This window comes from Pelophylax lessonae (genome assembly GCF_965119305.1).
Source record: "Pelophylax lessonae genome assembly, chromosome: 12".
Classification (NCBI taxonomy): domain Eukaryota; kingdom Metazoa; phylum Chordata; class Amphibia; order Anura; family Ranidae; genus Pelophylax; species Pelophylax lessonae.
Genome location: NC_138779.1, coordinates 192491164 through 192499259, shown reverse-complemented (window position 1 = coordinate 192499259; position 8096 = coordinate 192491164).

Here is an 8096-nt window from a genome sequence, read left to right as displayed (position 1 = left end):
TATTTTTTACTCTCTGCTATAAAACATATCCAATAAAAAAAAATGTAAAAAAATGTCTTCATCAATTTAGGCCAATGTGTATTCTGCTACATATTTTTGGTTAAAAAAAATCCCAATAGGCGTATATTGATTGGTTTGGGCAAAAGTTATAGTGTCTACAAACGATGGAATAATTGTACGGAATTTTTATTTTAATTTTTTTTGTTTACTAGTAATGGCGGCAATCAGCGACTTATAACGGGACTGCGACATTGTGGCGGACAAATCGGACACTGAGTGACACTTTTTTGGGCAACCAGTGACACCAGTACAGTGATCAACGCTAATAATATGCTCTGTCAATGTGCTAATGACACTGGCAGGGAAAGGGTTAACATCAGGGGAGATCAAAGGGTTAAATGTGTTCCTAGGGAGTGCTTACTAACTGTGGGGGAGGTGCTTGTATTGTGAGAAGGCAGAGATCCGTGTTCCTGCTTAGAAGAAACACAGGATCACTAGCTTCCCTTCTCACAGAATGGCGATCCGCCTTGGTCACATAGGCAGATCGCCCTTCTGCTTCTCTCGGGAGCGATCGGCAATTCCCGACGGACTTTGAGTCCGTCAGATGCGCTGATTGGCTCCTGCTGTGTCCAATCACAGCGGGAGCGGGTTGCTGGTGGCACCCCAGACCCAGAAGTGCAGAATCATGTACAGGTACGTGATTCTGCACATGGTATATATATACAGTATACAGTATACGGTTGGCAAGTGCTTAACTCACCTCTGCCTGACTGTGTAGCCAGACCTCTGACTGCACTTTTCTTTACTACAGCCTGACTGTCCCTGGCCTGCCCCTTTCATTCACAGGGTTTTAGATCTTTCAATCGTGGAGGTTCAGCATCACGTGGGTGCTCTGTACACAAATACAGTGTGCCTAAAAATGCCCACCCCTCCAGACTGAGTGACATCCACCCATCAAGGCATTTTAACCACTTGCCGACCGCCTGCCGCAATTTTACTGCGACAGGATGGCTCCCCTGCACGAAACGAGGTAGGGGTACATCGGTCGCAGGAGTGGTGCTGAGGAGGGCGAGCGCTCCTGCCTCCACTAGGCAGCAGGGGTGCCAATCCACGGGACCAGCGGCCACAATTGCCGCCGGCCACCTGCGATCGTTCCCCACTGAGAGAAAAGGACGGTCAGCTGTTGTAAACACAGCTGACCGTTCTTCTCTCTGAGATGATCACAGAGCTCCTGTGATCCTTCTATATAGGATCACATGTCTCTATGATCATTTCACCCATACAGTTAGTAAACACCCCCTAGGCTCACAAATAACCCTTTGAGCACCCCTATGTTAACCGCTTCCCTGCCAGTGTCATTAGTACAGTAACAGTGCATATTTTTAGCACTGATTACTGTAGTAATGTCACCGGTCCCCCCAAAAGTGTCAAAAATGTCAGTTAGGGGTCCGATCTGTCCGCCGCAATGTAGCAGTCCCACTAAAAATCGCAGATCACCGCCATTACTAAAAAAAAAAAAAAAAAATGACAGAAATCTTTCCCGTAGTTTGTAGACGCGATAACTTTTGCGCAAACCAATCAAAATCCGCTTATTGCGATTTTTTTTTTTCTCAACCAAAAATATGTAGCAGAATACAAATTGGCCTTGAAGGAGGAAAAATTTAGATTTTTATTTTTTTTATGTTATATAGCAGAATGTGAAAAATATATATATATATTTTTTTTCAGAATTGTCGCTCTTTTTTTGTTTATAGCGCAAAAAAAAAAAAGAAAAAATCGCACAGGTGATTAAATTCCACCAAAAGAAAGCTCTATTTGTGGGGAAAAAGGGACATCAATTTTATTTCGGCACAGCGTAGCACGACTGCGCAACTTTCCGTTAAAATAATCGCAAAGAATGGCCTGGTTATTAGGGGGTAAATCCTCCTGGTCCAGAACTGGTTAATATTTGCATAACTCCTCCCAAAAGCCAACCCACTGCTTGCATCAGCACTTGAGAGGAGTGGTGCTATGATGTTTTCAAGAAGCAATGTACAGTCCCTCCCACCAGTCATGTTCATCCCGCATTGCATCGAGATGCACAGAGACACAGTGATGACATCACTGAAACTGAATTGGTATCATATGAAAACTGAGATTTTTTTATTTAATAATTTAATTAGCAGGCTAATTGGGGAGGGGAGTGGAAGAAGAAAAGGAAAAATACGAGCAGATTAAACTTCATCTTGAAGCGTGGTGTGGCCATTTGTTTTGCTGTCAAATTCATTCATGTCAGCACCACTGCACAGCTGCTCCATGGCAGATCTTGGCAGACCTGAACGTGTATATAAATGTCAGGTGACATTTCATTCAAGAGCTGGAGTACATGAGATATGCAGCCCTGCCCATGGTGCCATAGTGGGTGCAAAGAGCTGCACCATTGTGATAAGCATCCACTGCTGGCAACGGGCAATAAAAAGGAAAGAAATGATAAATATAAATATATCAGACACCTCAACCTGCAAAAACTCATTTCAGGGAGGTGGCAAACTCATTTCAGGGAGGGGGCACCCCCCCCCCCCTCCTCACCACCAATTTAACACAGCTAGAGGATGATCAAATGAAATGTAATCAGTATACAGAGGTTTACTTCTTCTGAGAGATATTAAAGGAACACTCTAACCACCGTGACCACTTCAGTGATTTGAAGTGGTGATGGTGGTAGGAATCAGAAACACTGCACATGCTGGGATATTTACATTTATGTGCTGGGGGCTAGTTACACCCCTACCACATGTGACTTACTGCAGGTGGGTACTGCTGGCGGATACTGCTGGTGGGTACTTCTGGCTGGTACTACTGGCGGGTACTGCTGGTGGTTACAGCTGGCTGGTACTGTTGTGGGAACTGCTGGCTGGTACTGCTGTGGGTAATGCTGGTGGGTACTGCTGGCTGGTACTGCTGTGGGTACTGCTGGCTGGTACTGCTGTGGGTACTGCTGTGGGTACTGCTGTCTGGTAATGCTGGTGGGTACTGCTGGCTGGTACTGCTGTGGGTACTGCTGGCTGGTACTTCTGTGGGTACTGCTGTGGGTACTGCTGTCTGGTACTGCTGGTGGTTACTGCTGGCTGGTACTGTTGTGGGAACTGCTGGTGGGTACTGCTGTGAGTACTGCTGGCTGGTACTGCTGGTGGGTACTGCTGTGGGAACTGCTGGTGGGTACTGCTGTGAGTACTGCTGGCTGGTACTGCTGTGGGTACTGCTGGTGGGTACTGCTGGCTGGTACTGTTGTGGGTACTGATGTGGGTACTGCTGGCTGGTACTGTTGTGGGTACTGATGTGGGTACTGCTGGCTGGTACTGCTGGTGGGTACTGATGGCTGGTACTGTTTTAGGTACTGCTGGTGGGTACTGCTGACTGGTACTGCAGTGGGTACTGCTGACTGGTACTGCTGGCAGGAAATGCTGGCAGAGAGTGTAAGGAGCAGCGCTGGAGGAAGCATGCAGAGCCAATGCTTGCTGTAACTCTCCTCACAGTCGGAGTGCATTTGCTATCACTCTGCCTGTGACAGGACGGAGCCAGAACTATACAGGAAGCATCGGCTCCATTCTGACAGCTGAGACAGACAGCCGGAATATCGAGCAGCACTTGTGGGTGTCAGGGAGCGGCAGCCCGCATGCGGGAGACTCCCGCACCTTGCGGTACACTTGGGATGTCTGATATACGTATATACACACACACATATATCCACATTGTCTAGGTACCACAAATTGTTTAGCACACTGCTCAGCAACTTCAAGGTGGGTCTCCATGTGCAGCATGCGTTCCTTTTTTCTTAGCTGAACCAAAAAATAAGCAAATATTATTCACCTTGAACCTCGGTGTGCTTTGTGTAATTCTTCCAGATCTGCGCAGTAATCGAGTGTGAGACTTTTCCTTCCTGTAATAAAAACTAGACATGTTTGGTTCGTTTTGTCCCGAATCGAAATTCGCATAAAATTTTTGTTATTTGGCGATAACAATAGGAACGGATGCAAACGAATCTGAAATAATGAAACAAAATTTAGTTCGCAATTCAAATCGAGTTCAAAAACGAAATTGAATTTGAAAACAAATTTGAGATATAAACATAGTGCTGACTATTGCTGATTTCCTTCAAAGACTGTGTGTATTAGTATTAGAATATAGCCAACTTCCAAAATTCAAAAAACAGAATACAACAGAACATAAAAGAATAGAATATAAAATAAAATACTAGAATATAATAGAAAATAAAGGAAAAGAATAGAATAGAAAATCTTCCAAAATTTGAATTTGGAAAAGAATAGACTAGAATAAAAAACAGAATAGAATAGAGTAAAACAGAACAGAATAGAATAAAATAGAAAGAATATAACTGTCTTCTGAAATTCAAATAGATATGCATAAAATAGAATACAAAGAATATAGTCATCTTCCAAAATTCAAAAATAATAGAATAGAATAAAACAGAATAGAATAGAAAGGAAAAGAATAGAGTAAAACAAAACAGAATATAATAAAATAGAAAAGAATAGAATAAAATAGAATAGAAAATTAAGGAATAGAATAGAATAGAAAAAAAAGAATAGAATAGAAAATCTTCCAAAATTTGAATTTTGAAAAGAATAGACTAGAATAAAACAGAATAGAATAGATAAAAACAGAACAGAATAGAATAAAATAGAAGGAATATAACTGTTTTCTGAAATTCGAATTCCGAATAGAATAGAACCAGCTATTTTTTCACTGTGAATTCAGATCAATTCGATATTTTAAATTAGAATTCGATTACAAATAATTTGAATCCATTGGAAAAATTTAAATCCGCTGGAAAACAAATAAACAAAACTAAACAAAATGAATTTAGTTACCAATGCAACAAAACAAAATGAGTAACTTAAATTGATCCAAAGCTAAATACATTTTTTCATTCTGCACATGTCACTGGTGCGCTCTCTCCTTGTGGCGGGTGACTGGTCTTGTCTCCCCCCCCTTGTAATTTTCTGCAGGCAACCTGTGGTAGGTGGATCCTGCTGGCCCCTCCCACATTTCCGCTCTCATCACTGGATGGACTGTTGTCTTTATTCAACCTCAACAACTATGTAACTATGTAACTATCACAGGCAATGTACAGTCCAGTGATAACCTCATTTTCTATGGTGTTCCGGTTTCAATATTTATATAAAGCGGTGGTTTTCTTTCCGTTTCCTTGGTCTTGAAACACAGAGGCGATCATTAATCAAAAAATGTTTGTTTCCTGGGGTTGGGACGCATCATGTAGCGCAATCTAGTTGGTCCCTTTCTGGTTTCCGGTCATTTCCGGGTCAGCATTATTTATTGCATGTTTGCAGGATGTCGACATGCCTCCGATGACGTCTACTAATGACGAAACGCGTAAGCGGCACACGACACAACGCAAGCATGCTATGCCGTGGCCATCTTTGTTTATCAATCTACTCTCTGAGTGCTTCTTGTCTCTGAGGTGGGTTAGATTACCTGTTGGTGTGCGATCTGCCTAGTTTGGAGACGAGGAGAACCGATTGCTGGCTTTGTCAATCCAGTCTTATTGCAGATAGAGTTCATGGGCTTTCCACACTCTATAATTTGTGGGTTATCACCTTCTGGTAAGCAGGTTTTTCTCCTGATACAGCGGTGACGTGTGCTCTCACGATTCACGGCATTTGGTGTAGGGATCACCCCTTCTATCCATGGACATTCCTTTATTGGACTGAGCTTCTTAATTGTATTTTTATATTTTTATTGGCGCTGCACTCTGTTGTTTACTGTTTCTTGTGGATCCCAATCCTACCTATTGGTGCTAGCTGCCTCCATTTAACCTATTTACCAAGCGCAGATATTATTTTTGTTTTATTTAGCCCAGTGATAATGTCACTGCTACTTTTACAAGATAATACCTGGGTTTGCATATGCATAGGGTGCACACAAAGTGTATTTATATCCTATGCAGCTATTGAGGAATACATTTCATAGAACGTTTTAATGCTTGGGGTTTAGAAAGCTCAGTAGTGTAGCTGATTTTGGGGGCATTTCTTGAAGGCCAGAAATGCTCATTCTTTAGCAGTCATTAACCTCTTCCGGACCGCCCGCCGCAGAGATACTGCTGCAAGCTGGCCCTCCTGCTCGAAACGACGTAGCCCTACGTCGGTCGCACGCCTGCAGCTAGGGGGCAAGCGCGTGCCGCCACCGGCGCGCTCCCGCACCCACACAGCAGCGGGACCTCCGATGCACGAGGCCGGCGACTCCGGTTGCCACCAGCCATCCACGATCGCTCCCCGCTGAGAGAGAAGGACGGTCAGCTGTGCTAAACGCAGCTGACCGTTCTTCTCTCTGGAATGATCACAGAGCTCCTGTAATCCTTCTATATAGGATCACAGGTCTCTGTGGTCATTTCAAAAGCCACGCCCCCATACAGTTAGAACCACTCCCCTAGCCTCACATTTAACCTCATGATCACCCAGTGTTAACCCCTTCCCTGCCAGTGTCATTATTACAGTAACAGTGCATATTTTTAGCACTGATTACTGTAGTAATGTCACTGGTCCCCCCAAAAGTGTCAAAAAAGTCAGTTAGGGGTCCAATCTGTCCGCCGCAATGTCGCAGTCCCGCTAAAAATCGCAGATCGCTGCCATTACTAGTAAAAAAATAAAAAATAAAAATGACATAAATCTTTGCCGTAGTTAGTAGACGCAATAACTTTTGCGCAAACCAATCAAAATACTCTTATTGCGATTTTTTGGCCTAAAATGTAAAAAAAAAATTTGATTTTTACATTTTGTTTTTTTTTTGGGAATGTTATATAGCAGAATGTGATAAATATTGTTTTTTTTTTTTCAGAATTGTCGCTCTTTTTTTTTTTGTTTATAGCGCAAATAAAAATAGCACAGGTGATCAAATACCACCAAAAGAAATCTCTATTAGTGGGAAAAAAAGGACATCCCCCAGGTGACATTGCTGGGTGGCCCCGCCCCTTGCTTATAAAAGAGCTGTCAAAGCTAAAGCGCGGCATACAGCGGGTAGCCTCAGAGGAGGCAAAGCGTTTTTGAAATGTTTTCTATTTTTCGGGTCTGCAAGCGTCATGACTGATGATGGATTTACATCGAGGGACACTGTTTTTTTTTTTTTCTTTTTAATAAATGACTTGTCAAAAACTGTGTTTTGTGCTTTTTCCTTTTTTTACATTTTTTTTTGTGAATAGATAGGGGTACAATGTACCCGATACCCATTCACATAGCGGGGGGGCAGGATCTAGGGGCCCCCTTGTTAAGGGGGGCTTCCAGATTCCGATAAGCCCCCCACTCGCAGACCCCCACAACAACAGCCCAGGGTTGTCGGGAAGAGGCCCTTGTCTCCATCATCATGGGTAGAAGGTGCTTTGGGGGCCAAACCAAAGCACCATCCCCATGTTTAGGGCAAGCGGCCTGGTATGGTTCAGGAAGGGGGGGCTACTCGCTCGCCCCCCCCCAATCTTGGCCTACCAGGCTGCATGCTCGGATACGGGTCAGGATTTTAGGGGGGACACCACGCCAGTTGTTTTTTCAATTTTGGCATGGGGTTCCCCTTAAAATCCATACCAGACCTAAAGGGCTTGCTATGGACTGGAGGGGGGGGGGGGGGGACCCGACGCTGTTTTCTTCATTTTTTTTTCATCTGTATTGCCGGGAGCTGACAATACATTACAGTCGCGAGCAAGTTTATATGACATTTTTTCCTTTATAAATGTCAGTATTGCTGCAGCAGGCTCCATACATTGTACAGATGCGCTACTTTACAGGCACATTAAGGGGACCCCCCCAGGCACGATATTTAAAGGAATTTTTTATTTTTTTATTGTTTCACTTTAAGCAAAATCACTGCTCCTGTAAAAATGATTGTTAAAAAAACAGTTTTTGCAATTAAACATGTCCCCCAGGGCCGTACCCCATACACTTTTTATGGCAATAACTTGCATATAAGCCTTTAAAAATGAGGACTTTTTATTTTTTATGTTCCTGTCCCATAGACTTTAATAGAGTTTGCATGTTCGCTAGAACTTTTTCCCTGTTCGAGATGTTCTGGTGCGAACCGAACAGGGGGGT